At 43.1% G+C, this 15,932-nt stretch overlaps 1 protein-coding gene across 1 annotated transcript in view; it reads right to left on the minus strand.

The window, feature by feature from the left end:
• The window catches only part of ARHGAP40 (Rho GTPase activating protein 40), a 75,504-nt gene extending 61,001 nt beyond the window's left edge, over positions 1 to 14,503 (minus strand). Inside the window, exon 1 of the mRNA XM_054981776.1 lies at positions 14,429 to 14,503. The gene's annotated coding sequence lies outside the window, so the exon portion shown is untranslated. The remainder of the gene's footprint in view (positions 1 to 14,428) is intronic.
• Positions 14,504 to 15,932: the final 1,429 nt, after the last annotated feature.

Below are 15,932 nucleotides of genomic sequence, written 5' to 3' on the forward strand. Positions count from 1 at the left end.
CTGAAAACTTCCTTTTTCCTTGGCCCTCCTCATTCTGTTTTCTGCTAAGCGTTAGCTCCGGTAACTGACTTTCTCAGCTAGCAAAGAGCAGACCTGGAAAAGGCATTCTTTTGTCCTGCTTAATATTCCTGGTATTTCATTTAATCTCTTTACTACCATTGCTGCTCAGCAATAAAACTTTTAATGGTGAAGACATCTCTTTTGGGTGCGGCCAAAAGTTTAGCTAAAAGCCACAGGCAAGGCCCAAGAGATACCAACAAGTAGGATGCTGCAAGTACTTAGGGTTGCCAGATGTCCAGTTTTCACTTGGTCAATCTGGTATTTTCTTGGACTGTCCATGGGAAATGTAATAAAAAAACCTGGACACTGGGCAGGTCTCCCTCCTCCCTCTGCTTCCAGCAGCATGGCCAGCCAATCAACTGCCACTGGAGAAAGCACGGGCCCATGAGCTCATGCTCCACTACCCTGCCTCCTCAAGGCGAACAAGAGCACAGCTCAGGTAAGGAGCCTGCCCAGCGGAGAAGCGAGCATTTGCGGGTCTGGCTGGCCAGCCCCTCTCCTTTCTCTGCTGCTCCCATCCCACTGGCAGGAGCAGCCTAGCACCACCAACAGGCTCCAAGAAGCCAGGCTCCAAGGGCAGTGGCAAGATGCCTTTCTGGAAGCACATGGAGGAGTCCCACTGCCTGGTCCCCTTGGTCCCCTCAGCCTCACCACTTTGCAGTTGGCACGGCTCTGGCAGCTAGCCAACCTGTGCAGCCACTTGGCAGCATGCTGTTCGAGGATCTGGAGGGCTGCTTGCTGGAGCTCATCTTCTATGTGCATCGCCTCTGAGGTGTCAGAGACTGCCAGATCTCAAGTAATTTCACTGCACGAGTCCAAGGATGCATGAGTTAAAGTTTTATCACCCCGTAACAAAAAGACTCCCCCCACATGGGTCAGTAATGACTCGGTGCTTGCACAGGGGACTACCTTTACCTTTAACAGCTCAGTACAGTAGACATTTCTTGTCAGGAATAATCCCCCCCTCCTACTAGGTATAATAAACCCTTCAAGCACAACCCACTCCCCCCTAACCCCCCTTTTTAGCTAGGCTCCTATCTATGCAGAAAAAGGAAAGTGAAGAGAAAAAAGAGGAGAATTGTTGTGGCTAGTTTACATCAGTTCAGTTCAGTTCTCAGGCCATCTGGCCATGTCTCCTTGGCAATGCTGATAACTACATTCCTTTCTTAGTGTCTCACTGCTTCTCCAGCCCCTCCTAAAGTATGTTATAGAGGATCAGGACGGCAGCCCGACAGTGAACCCCTAAACCTACCCCTCAGAGTATGGCAGGGGCCAAGACCCTGACATGAGGCCGCCTCCACTACGTGTGCCACCTGCTGCACCTGGGAGACAGGTGAGCTTCATAGTCCCCCCCTACAGTGCACCCCCAAATCTCCAGGAATTTCCCAACCTGGAGTTGGCAATCCTACAGGCGGGGGGGCGGAGCAGTGGATGATGCCATTTCTAGAACTGTCATCATCATGCTGGGCCTAGAACTACGCACACTCTGGTGAGTTCGGGATCATTTCCCATACCATCTGGCAACCCTAGTGGTAGTAGCTTCATAAGGATCTGTAGAATTTACAGCTGATAGTTTGTTCCATTTATCTTATATTACTGACTCAATTTGTCATATGCAAGCCATCCTTTTTGCATCTTTTGACATCTGGCAAAATTTGTATAATTTCCATTGTATATGCACATAGTCATACACAGTTGGCCCCAGCACAACAGGAAATTAAACTGCTGTTCTACACATGCAGAGTCCGTAAATAATTTCTGACGGAGCAACATCCATCTTTTTCTCTGTCCATTTTTACTCTGCCATTCCTTCACAGAGCTTAGGGAGACATACATTGCTCTTTCCTTCTCCATTTTATCCTCACAACAACTCTGTGGAGCAGGATAGGCTGAGACAGAGTGACTGGCCCTAGTTTACACAGTGAGTTTCCAAGAGGTGCCATACTGCACTGGTTAGAATATCTACAAGAAGAGTTCCAATCAGTCATGAAGCTCACGGGACAGCCTTGAGCCAAACAAACTTAGACAGCTCTACCTCACAGGTTGGTCAAGGGGGCCGGAAACTGCCATGCTTTGCTCCTTGGAGCGAGGCCAGAAAAAAATGATTGGATGAATAAGATGCATGAGAGTTTGAGCCTAGATATCGCCTATCCTAGTCCAGCTCTCTTACTACAACACCACACCATTGTATAAATGCAAAACATTGGTCCAACTTGTCTGAAGTTAATACATATGTACATTCTTCACCACAACTCACTGGTTCTTTCCCTCAAGATCATATTCTGCAGAGGGCTAACACACACACACACACACAGTAGTCACAACCAACAAATGACGCCTTTTATATTTCCTGGATTTAATCTTCAGAAATCTCTTTTTTGAAGCAAATGTCTCTGTTTAGCATTTAAGAATCAAGTCAGTCTTCTGTGGTTAGAGAGAGCTGGTAGATAGCTCCATGGAGGTAGATGAAAATGAATATAATTTTCAACCAAGTCAGATATTATCACCCCACCCCACCCCCATCCTTTCCTGGTCAGAAAGTAAGAAGAGCAAACAGAAAGACAGAGGAATGTACCCATTCAAGGCTAAAACACACTCCCCCCTCATACTGGGTACATGCAGTGATATCTGGCCAGGCCATTGGGAATATCATGGGAGCAGTCTCCTATCTTTTCTGTTGGGCGTAGAAAGTCTGAACAGACACAATAACACATAGCACTTTTAATGCATGTCATAAAATCCATTCCTTGTCCAAGCAGCTGCCTTTCAAATCAGCTGCTAAGGATGTATACGCGCCAGACCCACTCCCCAGTTCCTACACAACCGACAGGATTTCCTTCCACTGTGATAAGGGTGTTATTTGCAAATGCCAACTCACTTTTGAGATTCAACTTGGCTGGGGGAAAACACATCTTAAGCCAATGTACTTTTATATTTATCCATCCTCCCCCAAAAGGATATCCTTCCATTTCTATGATACAAGAATGCCACCTGCTTTTGAGCTAATAGGACTTAAAATTCAGTGCACCTTTCTTACCATGGGGGCTTTTATATGTTAGCCACATGAAAACAACATCTTGCCTTTTTGCCCATCTCTAGCTCCCAAAACAGCTGCTGTGGTTAAAATGGGAATGCTGAAAGGAACCTCCAATAGACTTACCTGGATTTCAGAACACTGCTACTTAAGAGTTTAACCAAATTTTTAAATCAGTATGATGGGATTTGATAGGGTTAGGAACATACATTTGAGAGATTTGTTGTTTCTAAAATCTGGGCTGGTCCACATTTTAGAAGCTGCTTCTTTTAAATAATGTTTTCATAACATGTGCACAGGAAGAGTTTAATAATTATAAATCTACCCCCCTGATTTACTTTACCAAAAATGCAGAGTACTTCCCTCCTCATCCCCGATACATTTTAAAAAAAATAAGATGCTTCTAACTTAAAAGGAAAAAGCAGAAGGTTCACATGTCATTGCCTCCTTGGATTATCTCTGCTTATCTGTCTGTTCCCCCATCCCAATCTGGTTGCCAGATGCCCTTTACTGTGATGCTGCCCTTTATTCCAGGACATCTTTCTTTTACAGAATTAAAGCACTGTCCTATTGCACACAGAGTTACACGTACTTTTAACACAGAATATAATGGATTTTGGATCAAGTAACTGAGGTAGACATAGATTGGGAAACTTACCCAACACTTCGCAATTCTGAAGAGGGGTGATAGTGTAACAACCCTGGTTTCTGCCCTCAGTTCCAAAAGCACGAATGAGAAACACACAGGGATAAAGTTTGGAAGCCAGAAAAACTAAACGTTTTAGCCTTAACAACCAGATGGAGTCCAGACTAATACCAGACCACAGGGAGAGGCAGGGCAGGACTTACTTTTTGCATGTGCATGCAGCGTGCGCATTCTCCCAGATTGGCATGATGATGTCACTGCAGGAAGTGACATCATCATGCTGAGCCATACACTTCTGAGCCCCACTCCTGGATGTCACTGCACATCTGCAGGAGACTGCCTGGGCTAGCTGGTTGCTTCTCCAGGCCAGTGCCAGCACTTTGTAGCTGGAGGAAGGGAGAGGGAAAGGGGGAAGTGAAGGGTCCAAGTGTCCGGTTTTGGGGAAACATTTTCCCCAGGACAGTCCCCTAAAATACCAGACTATCTGGGTGAAAACTGGACACCTGGACACCCTATTTGGGCAAGCCAGATAATAGCTGAATCCAGCTATTAATGGAAACTCCATATTCTTATGGAATGTGCAGGCATAAAAAATATACAAAGGCCTTAAAGGGAAAAATGAAGGCACTAGTTTCATCCTTTTCTCCTCAAAATATATAATTTCCTTATACATTTTCCATCAGACTGCTTCACATATAAGAGACATACTAGTTTAAAGAAAACAAATACATATACCTGAGAAATAAAATATACTTCCTCACATTTTGGTTGACCACATAGTTATGAAATGACTACCTCAGGATATATCTATGCAAAAACCCACAAGAAACTCAGGACTTTCCTCACAAAAACAGGGGAACTGTAAATACAATTATATGTATTGGGTTCCTCAAGTATTAAAGTATTCTATAACTTTAGAAGCAAATTAGACTTTAGCTTTTTTTAAAGAGCTGAGTCTGGACCCAATTCAGGTTCCTCGCAGACATACAGTAGCTGTGAGGAATGGCTATCAAAAAATAAAATAGAGCCATTTGGGCTCAACATGATGCTGGGGGCAGGGGGGAAGGGCTCCTGCCTCTTCCCACCAGCCATTTTCTGTGGCAAAATAGTGCCGGGGCCTGGAGGGGGAGGTCATTTCCCCATCTTTGCAACTCCACATGCACAGAATACTCCCAAATGAGCTCTGCTTTATTTTTAAATAGCTGTTCCCCACAGCTGCTGTGTGGCTGTGTGAACCTGAGTTGGGTCTGAAGAACTCAGACCAAACTCTTTTATCTAAAAAAAAAAAAACCCAAACATCTAGTTTGGCACTCAGTTAAGGGAACTGAGAATTCTCGGTTGAGCAATTACTGTCCTCCACCCCTGATCATACAATACAACTCCAAGGATTGCCTGAAGGAATGCTTGTTAAGTCAGTTTAACTGTTGTATAGATATATATTTTATATAGTATGCATTTTGTATCAAACATTAAATCTTGTTTTCCCATATTTTTTGTGTTTTTCTCCTTTGTGGGCTTTCCTCTTCTATTAATTTCATTACTTCACTAAAAATGTCCTTCCTGCTACATTCAGAGAGAGCAATCCTAAACAGGTCTACTCAGATCTCTTCAATGGAGCTTACTCCGAGGAAAGTACTCTTTGGATTGGGCTGTTAGTAGTGTTAGAGGTACCAAAGTCACCATGAACGGGAACGGTCTCAAATTGAAGAAAAACAAGGCAAAGCCACACTGACCGTTGTATTGCAAAATATAATGTTTTACTTGATGTCGCTTTTCTTTCCAGGCACAATCACAAAAAACCGCAGTTTTAACCAAAATAATCAAGTCTAGGAGCGCCCAACCATTAGGGACTGCTCCCGTCGGGAGAATGGCAACGGGTTTGCCAGGCTAGGTTCCCCGTTTCGCTGAACATATGCTTCTTCAAAAGCCTTCATGAAATAACCTCGAGGTTATTGAGGCATATGCACAAAGTGAATGGAAGAAAGGATTTTTGGTTTGCTCCTGTTCAGTGATTATTACAAATTTACTGGCAATTTCACGAAGGCTTTTGAAGAAGCGTATGTTCAGCGAAACGGGGAACCTAGCCTGGCAAAGCCATTGCCATTCTCCCGACGGGAGCAGTCCCTAACGGTTGGGCGCTCCTAGACTTGATTATTTTGGTTACAACTGCGGTTTTTTGTGATTGTGCCTGGAAAGAAAAACGACATCAAGTAAAACATTATATTTTGCAATACAACAGTCTGTGTGGCTTTGCCTTGTTTTTCTTCAGTAGTGTCAGAGGTACAATTTACTACAGAAATGTACATAGAGCCCGTTGTCAGGTGAAGTCATCAGGAGGTCATGTGTCCCAAGGAATTACATAATCATTCAAGTAAAGTGATTGATCTTCCAGGACTGTTGGCCTATAGAGAGGCTGACATGTGATAGCTGCAAAATGGCAGACTATCTTAGTAGCCATTGACAGAGAAACAGAAGTATCTAGCCATATGCGTCACAGCAAACCCACGTTCTGAATCATTAACTACTACAGAGATTCAAGCAGCCACAAGAGACTTAAGCAGACAGTATGTCTGTATATGGCTCAGCTTTTCAATGCTTCAAAGAGGAACTGAGTCAATCCTTCCAGTATGCAAATATGTAATCTGGATTATTTACTAATTATATTTATATCACATCATCCAAGAGAGCTCGTTTTACAAGTGAGAAAACTGGGGCGCAAAAGGCATTGAGAGCAACTGTGAGAATCTATTTACATGGATTAAAACATTCCAATTTTTAATTGTAGCTCTTCTCCATATTCAAGGTGGAGAGAGAGAGGGGGAGGGGAGAGAGAGAGAGAGAGAGAGAGAGAGAGAGAGAGAGAGAGAGAGAGAATGAATTAGCACAGTTTAAGCAATTAAAGTTCCATGAAACAGAAAACTCAAGATTGCGTCACATCTGTTGTTACAAATCTGTTCGTACTATCTTACAGTGCTTTGTAGGATATTCAGATATGGATTTCATTAAAGAATGCTAATTTGTGTGTAAACATTTCCTTGAAACTAAACTGTATGTTAATTGTTTAACTGTGACTAATTTTGTCTAAAATTAATATGCCATAATGTGCATTATTATATTCAGTGTTATAGTCAAACTCTACATCCAAATATGCTGATGTGTGTTTCTGTTAAATATTACACTCTTGTTTACTATACAAGTCATTTTCTATTTGCAAATTAATTTTTTCCTATCTCTCGGATAGAAAAAATAAAGCTACCTGTGCTAAAGTGATAAAGGGTACAGCAGTTTGGAGATCTCTCAAGTATACTTGCAATTTTTCTTGGACAAAAATAAGGCATTTATACTTCTAAATTACATAAACATGTCAATTGGTAAAATCCAATATGCTAAATTATAAATGATATATTTTTGTTGGTAAAGCAGTAAAAAATAAGTTTAGGTTTAAGAAAGTATTACTTATATCTCAATTTCCCCAAAACTTCTGCTCTTCCACACTCCAAAAGAAGACAGGGAATCCATGGCTTCAAAACATCATGGTATTTTATATCTCTAAAGGTTACAGATAATGTATTTAATAGCATTTTCTAGGTGATGGGGGGCATTTGTTTAGAAATCAGGATTTGCAAAATTTAACTGGGACAGACCAGTTGCTTATATTTGATGTCTTTTCATACTGTTGGCTTTCTACGCCACTGTGAAGAGCTTTTGTTGTATAACATTCAAGCCTGTAGGAGGTACACAAACTTCTGGCATGAGGTTTGTTTGAAGATTCTTTTTCCTACTGCAATGATATTAGTAGGAAAATATTTGTGTACTGCATAATGCAAACACACAGATGCACAATATCTGAACAAACACCACATACTTTCTAAGGGATAGACTAACGTAATGTAACTATAAACCTTTCAATGGAAGAGTACTATAAAAGTCACAAGCGATTATACCCCAGGTAGATAACTGCTTCAAAAGCCCATAGAAAAGTCTCACACCACTGTAGACAATTACTCAGCTGCTTGGCTGTCCCTGACAACGGGGAAAAGGAGGAAGTAGCACGGCAAACAAAATATTTTATTTCTGTTTGAGATTCTTATGATGCAATCATAAGACTGCCAATGTGGTGTAGTGGTTAGAGTGTCAGACTAGCATGTTGATGACCTGGGTTTGAATCCCCATTCTGCCATGGAAGCTTGCAGGGTGATCTTGGGCAAGTCACGCACTCTCAACCTAACCCAATCCTCAAACAGTGTTGTTACACCCCCCAAAAAATCCAAAATGCATCCAAATAGCTCGTCTACCTGCTGGAAAAAATGTGGTGCGATTGGTTCATTTGCACATTGCTGGTGACAATGTCTAGAAAACATGAAATTCTGGGAAGAAATCCTCCACCAAATAAAAGATATTACAAGCTACAATATACAGTTAAAACCACAATTTATCTTTCTAGATTTCTGGCAGAACACAAACATACCACTAATAAGGCGTGAACTAATAAATAGTTTACTGGTTGTGGCCAAAACATTAACAGCGTCAAGATGGAACCAGCATATACTTCCAACCAAAGATCACTGGCTCACAAAAGTCTGGGACCTATTTATACTAGAAAAAATAACTTAAAAGATACAAAAACACAACACACATCAACATATGCCTCTTCCTTCCACAAAAAATGGTGGCCTTTTTTTGGAAGTCATCGCCAACAAGGTCCTTTCTCCTCCAAACCATTTATATCAAATGATTTTTGATAGCTAACTCCTCATGTATTTAGCTAGCAATGTGCAAAAGGAATCTAACTGCTAATTGTATCTGTATCTAATATTTCACAAATCTACTGTTTTCTTTTTCTTGTTATCTTTTCTCTTGTTATTGTAGTTGTACATTTTCCTAATAAAAGTTTCCAAAAAAGTGTTGTTGTGAGAATAAAATGGAGGAGAGAATAACAATGACTTTGTTATTAACAAAGGAAGCCATTTGGAGTCCCCACGGAGAAGAAATATGGTATGAATGTGTATGTGTGTTCACACATTCCATACATACCAGGAAAGTATACATTAAGTAAATAAAATAAATCTACATTCTCATTAAGCCAAAACTGCTATAGTGGTTGGAGAAAAGACATGTATTTCCTGCACACCAAAACACAAGCATCAGAGCAGAAAATATCCACAAGATGGAGCAGTTGTCTACAGCTACAGGAAGCAAATCACCACAAAACCCAAGGTGGGTTAACTTAAGAAAGGCAAATAGCCCACAGCCAAAGGAATAAAAACGCATTTGTGATGTTCAAAGAAAGCCTGAGGCATTTCAGAACTCATGAGAGCAGATTCAAATTGACATTTTTAGCTTTTTAATACAGCTACTATGATGCAAAGGTTAGAGGATCAGGTTAGGAGGAGAACAACCTAGATTCAAATCCCCATCCTGCCATAAAGCTCACTAGATGACCTTGAATACATAACTGTATGTCAACCTAATCAAAAAGTTAAGAATTGCGGGGGTAAAAATGTAATAATGAAAATAATGGTACTTCATCTATTGCCTGAGATGGTCTGACTCACCATGTCTAATGGTAAGGCCCCATTAGGAGCCCTTTGACCCATGAGCCACAGCAGGCCTTCTCCCCCCCCCCCCCCACTACTGCCCCTATCATTTTTTCTACGGCTGGCCAACATCCAGAATCAGCAGCCATGTTTCCTACAGATGCTACGCTGTAGGCATGCTATCAAAGGAAACTGAGTTAGGGGTCCAGCATGTCCCTAAAACAGATGTTTGCTCCCTGTATCATGGGGTCAGGCAGAGAAAGGCTGCTCACTCACAATTTAAATTAGCAACACTGGAGTAGAATTTAACATTCAGATAATGCAGAAATTGGAAGGCTGCATGACTTATGGCATTTTATGGAATGGGAAACCAGCACACCTGACCACCACAACCAGTTCTTGCTGCCATCCCTGTAGCCTCTAGATAGAGCAAAAGCTCTATCTAGCCCCAGCCACTTTCTAAAAACATTTGGTGGGCACTAGGAAAGGTGTCTGTGGGCATAACAACAACAACATTCGATTTATTTATCGCCCTTCAGGACAACTTAACACCCACTCAGAACAGTCTACAAAGTGTGTTATTATTATTATCCTCACAATAACAACCCTGGGAGGTAGGTGGGGCTGAGAGCTCTGGAAGATGCTATCCAGGGGCACCACATTGGGGACCCCTGCATTAAAACATGAACCAGCCTGCACAAGAAATCATAACTAGCAGAAAACCCCATTTTCCCGGAGATATTAGAGACACGGTTGATTGGTATGTACTGGTTTTTATATTGCATGGCTCCCAGTTTTTGATCTTTCTTCCCAGAATCCCATGGGTAACTAACTGCACCAGCTGGTCAAATCAGGTGAGCATTCTACACCAGATGCAGAGAACTTATGATCATGACTTAGAAGATCCTTCCCTCATCCACATGTTGTTGTTTTTAACTATGCAACCTGACTAAATGTCTGGAGAACTTGAAAGCTCATACACTGTGTTGTGTTTGGAAGGCTGGTCTTAATAAAAGGTAGCACACAGTTTTGGTAGTTGCAATAAGTTATTTTTTGTTTTGAAAGCGATGATCCATTTATGGTTGAACTGCTCGGCTGCTGAAAGGAGCAAGCATGCAGCCCCATCACTTAAATGGAGATGCTGCTACTTAAGGTCAATATCGCTCGCTCTGACTGGCAGCGGCTCTCCGGGGTCTCAGACCTCAGGTCTTTTCACCTCTCACCACTGATCCTTTAAATGGAGATGCTGGCAGGTGAACCTGGGACCATTTGCAAGCTAAGCATATGCTCTACCACTGAGTCACAGCCCTTCTAGGCATTCTGTGGAGTGTGCTCTTTAAAGTACTTGTATGTGTATTCATTCATCTTCATTCCCTGCAGTCACATGCCTGAAGGTGTTCAACCAAAACTGCTCATCTTCCCATGTGCACGAACCAGGATGACATTAGCCTTGGGTGGCATACATTGTGTCGGTATACTAGCCAAGCTGCACTGTCAGGGTCATTGGGAGGGGGAAGTACTTCTATTTTGGTGCTAAATTCTATATTTGAATCAAACTTGTTCATCTTTCCCTGCCCACTCCTCTTCCCAACTGTCTATCTTATAGCTTTAAACTGAAGCTTATTTTTTTAAAGGAACCTATTACAATTTTGCAAATATTGTTAGGAACTCCAGTCAAAATGACACGATGATTTATTGGACTTGTGTAAGAGCAACAAATCTTTACAGATGTGACCTTAGAGACAAAGGACCGGGCCATTCATCTCCAGCATTTTTATAATGAAACTATACAAACAGTATCATCTTAAGCAGTCATCCCCTTCTAAGCTCCACTGACTTCAGTTTAACTCTGCTTCGGATGGCACTGCAAGGAGTTAAATTCCTAAAGGAATACTAAAATAGCCTCATGGCTCCTTAGAGCTTAATGGTGGCTTGGCTTTCATGAGTTCACTTGGTTGGTCTGGTTTTTTTTTCCTAAAAGAAGGCTGCATCTAATATTTCAGAAGGAGGACGTATTTTGTCTACGGAAGAACAATGTTATGGAGCTTATGTACTAGCTGTGAGAACACATGACGTTTAGTGTCCTTTCTCCATCTGGTAAGCACTATGGATCTCTTATACTGGTTGCAAGAGCCCCAATTTATATTACTATAATACCTTCTTTAAAAGCACAGTATAGGGGAGAACCATGCAATTGCTTGGTCTTTTTAAAATGAATGATGCTTAGTAGGCCAATGATCTGATTCAGTATAATGCAGCTTCATGTGTTCATGCATCATCATATGCTCAACCAGTGTTTCTTACAACTCTTTAAAACTGAGGGCCAAGCTACACATGACGAATGACACTTGAACGGCAAGTGGATTGAGTGGAGGGCAAGTGAACAGGGAGAAATACACTTGCTGTTCAAGTGTCATTCGTCATGTGTAGCTTGGCCCTGAGTGCCAGCATTCTGTGCGGTTTGTTTTTTTTACGGATGATCACTTTTTCTTATGTTTTGTCTGTCACATAGGAAAAGCTTCAAAGGGCTTCTGAATAAAGACTTGGCTGCTGCATAAATCCTTTGTGGTAGCAATCTGATGAACCTCTACAGATACACATGGCAGACTCATGAATACAGCCTGAAAGGAGGCATAAAGTTCCCACTGCAGCCTGTTGCACTGCCAAAAAAGGCAAGATGCCAAAAAGACAAATTGTTTAGATTTTGAAATTTAACTTGAAGATACCTCTTCCACATTTGGTGGTAATCTTGAACAAACCATCCAGCTTTGCAGTCCACGCTGCAAATAGTACTTCAAATGTATTGTCGAAGGCTTTCACGGCCGGAGAACGATGGTTGTTGTGGGCTTTCTGGGCTGTATTGCCGTGGTCTTGGCATTGTAGTTCCTGACGTTTCGCCAGCAGCTGTGGCTGGCATCTTCACTGAGAGATGTGACACTGAGAGATCTCTGTCTTTTGGTGCTACACCTCTGAAGATGCCAGCCACAGCTGCTGGCGAAACATCAGGAACTACAATGCCAAGACCACGGCAATACAGCCCGGAAAACCCACAACAACCATAGTACTTCAAATGTTGGTGCAGACATAATTCTGATGCTTAGACATATTATACACAGAGACTAGGCCAATGTTATTTTTCATGGCTTTAAAATTTCTGGCAATCTTACATCTGTACCAACAAATGTCCAGACTCAGTTAAGCCCCAGATTGCAGCCAGTCAACCTGTCCTACAGACCTCAGCCACCTGTATTAATGAGAATAATTTGACCTCTCTCTTGCTGTAGTCTATGTGCTGTTCCATTGTTTTGTTACAGTTAAGTGTGATGGAACTTGGAAAGGGGGGAGGGGCAGAGTTTGTATCAGAAACCCACTTGCATAGCAGCTATTCTGCTACGGCATTGCATCACAACCAGAATTGCTACATATAAGAATCGCAAAATGAAAATCTTCCAATATCAAAGAGAATTCCTCCTGAACTTTGACACTGGAAAAGACACCACTGGAGCACATTCAACTGTTTAAAAACTCTCCCATAAAAAAGATTTTACAATACTGTTTTAAGTGAGCTAGTAGTATTCCTACAGATCCTTTTCAGTCTGACTATATGTATGCAGATCACCACTGAAGATCCCAGAGCAGCTCTACTGGACAAGGCATGCTGTAAAAATAAACCATGAGCACCCGAGTCCACCCTCTCTAATGCAGAATGCAATGCTGCTCCCCCTCCCCCCCCCCCTTACACTTGTGCACAGAAAGAAATCCGCTGGCCTTGGAACTGCCTCTTGGCTGAAAGAATCACTCTGAACTAGAGACACTGGAGAGGACTCCTCGTTCAAACAATAACAGCATGTGTTTCTTATGAGAAGCTGGAGTCCGCTGAGTAGTCACAACAGCCAACGGTTCATTCATTCATTTGCAAGCTCAAGCTCGCTCCCCCATTACAAAGCTGTTGTCAGCTGACTTGACCCCACCAAAATGCTGGCTTGTTACCCAGGCAAGGGAGGGGAAGGAAAGGGTCTCTTTATCTTTGCAATATATTCAATTCCTTTCCAGTTAGTTTTACAGTCAGCCCACATGAGAACCTTGCTTCACATACCATGTTTTAGATACAGACTTCATAGCCCCCTAATCCCTATGATTTTACTAAGAAGTCAGCCCCTTCCTAAATAACGGTGCATAAAGTACTGCTTTCGTTGCCTGAAGCTCAAACAAGGAACTTTGGGATATGTGCGTGCGCGTTTAATCCCAACCTGAATTTGCCGGACCGAATCTAAGAAAAGGGGAGGGGGGGGACATTCGTGAGCAACAGGCAAGTATCCGGATCCAGCATTCAGGAATAAAGAAGGGAAATTCCAGCAACAGCTAGATGTCTAGCTTCATCTGTTACTCTCCCCCCCCCCCCGCCCATTAACTATCCTATTTACAAGCACAAGGAACTGCAATCTGTATAAGCGATGCAATCCGATTATCCACGATTCTCATTTTGTTCCTCCAGAAAAAGGGGGTCCAGCAAAAAGGAGAAAGAGGCACCAAAAGCTCTCTCTCTCTCTCTCTCTCTCTCTCTCTCTCTCTCTCTCTCTCTCTCTCTCTCTCTCTCTCTCTCTCTAGAACAACGTTAGTTTTTTTTAATCTCAACATGGACAGCTTTGTGTTTGAGAGAGGGCGATTTACTCCTGATGGTTAAGGCAGCAAGGGGAAAAGCCTGCGCCTCTCCTACTTGTCTCGCTCTTTGCCAGATGTCCCGGCAAAAAAACTCCACCACCAGCCTCCCTTCGCGGCTGTAGACCGGACATCCCAGAGGCAGCCAGGGCTACGAATTAAAATCTACCTCCAGGCTGCAATCTCGCGCGCGCTTATTTAGGAGTAAGGAGCCATGAAAACAATATTGGGCTTACTCCTGTGTAAAAAGATCTAGCTGTGCCTTCTCTCGCGCGCACAAACATGCACACAGTTCTCAGTTGCGCCTTCTGGAAGAACCAAATTCGGATCCACCAGCCCCTTAAAGACCAACTAGATTTCCATTTCCATGTACCCTGAAAATTCTCTGTTGATCTCTAAAGTGCTACTGGACCCGAGTCCTGCTCTTCTACTGCAGACCAACGGGGCTACCCACCTGAAGCTATCTGCGTGGAAGAACAAAGGGGCCCCTACCTTCTCCGCACCACCAGACGCAAAGCGAGCACGGAGAAGCCGCAGCGAGCGCCTCTTCGCTTCCCCTCCAATAGATTCAAAGCGCTTTAAGCAGCGGAGAAAGGAAAGGTTTGCGAGGAGCCTGGCAGAGGAAGACAGATAGGTGGAGCCCGAGAGAGGGAAGTGGGGAGAAAGCCGAGTCAGGGGCGGAACCTTGCCGTGCAAGGACTTGGAGCGCGAACCCAGAGGTGACACGAGAGACTGGTGGTTGCTCGTGATTTCTTTCTGAAGCGAATTGGCAGCTGTCAAGTGTTGCCTTAAAGATATGGGACGACTCGCTGCGAAAGAGTGCCGAACTCTTTGCTTCTACGGCTTAAGCAGCCCCTTTAAAGCTGGGGCTGATCCCTCTGGGAAGACGTGATGGCTCTTCCCTGTGACACGTGGTGGTGTGTGTTTTCCTCGTTCGTCGTTCTTTCAGATTTCGGGAGAAGAGCTGGCGTGGGAACGGGTGGACGGCGCACTATTTTCTTCTTTCGGAGTTCTTGCACTCTCCGTTACCCTTCCCACTTTATTCCTCCCCGCTTCTGAGCAGGACAGGAGAAAGAAAAAAACGAAACCCGCCGTCTCCTTCTCGGGCTAAACTGTAAGGTCCCAGAAGTGCGGTTGGTGTAACTTTTTCTTTAAAAGAGGGAACTTTCACGCGCTCTACTGTTGCGTGCAGCTTGAAGATCTCCGCCTACCTTCCTTTGCTACTCTCCTACAAAGCTACGCTGGTTGCTATGGAAAAGGGTTTTAAAGAGACCGTTACAAACATAAGGGAGTCATTAGGAGCCTGGCTTGATTTAGGGCTGGCTGTTGTTGCAAAGGATGGGGCACAAACCTCTTCTTGATTCAACGTGTTTTAAGCAAAGGAACGCTCCAAGCATTTGAATGCCCCGCAATATACCGCTTCAGTCTTCCTTGACGCCCAGAGTTTGCGATCAAGAGTTTGCATCGAGCTAGCCCTGTTAGTCTGTTACAGCAAAATTGGACAGAAGTTCTTTGGCATCTTCAAGGCTTAACAAAATTTATTCCCGCATAATTTTGGGGGAGGCGGAGCCCCCTATATCAAATACTTTAATTTATTGATGCATGTGAATGGAATTTTACAGCCAACGATTGTGTGCATTTTCTCAGAAGTCTGATCAAAAACCATAGAAGGGATTGGAAATTTGGGCCCTAACAGTTTCTAACAAGGGATCATTCATGTTTGAATACTAGAGTTGCCAGCTCCAGGTTGGGAAATTCCTGGAGATTTGGGGGTGGAGCCTTGGAAGGGCAGGGTTTGGGAGGAAGAGGGATCTCAGCCAAGTATAATGCCATGGTCTGCCTTATAAAATAGCCATTTTCTCCAGGGAAACTGATTTCCATGACCTGGAGATCTATTGTAATTCCAGGAGATCTCCAGCCACCTCCAGGAGGTTGACAACCCTATTGAATACCCCACTCTAAAGCCCCCCCATCATATCTACCTGCTTAAGTTTTT

This window comes from Eublepharis macularius, chromosome 5 (assembly GCF_028583425.1).
Source record: "Eublepharis macularius isolate TG4126 chromosome 5, MPM_Emac_v1.0, whole genome shotgun sequence".
Taxonomy (NCBI): domain Eukaryota; kingdom Metazoa; phylum Chordata; class Lepidosauria; order Squamata; family Eublepharidae; genus Eublepharis; species Eublepharis macularius.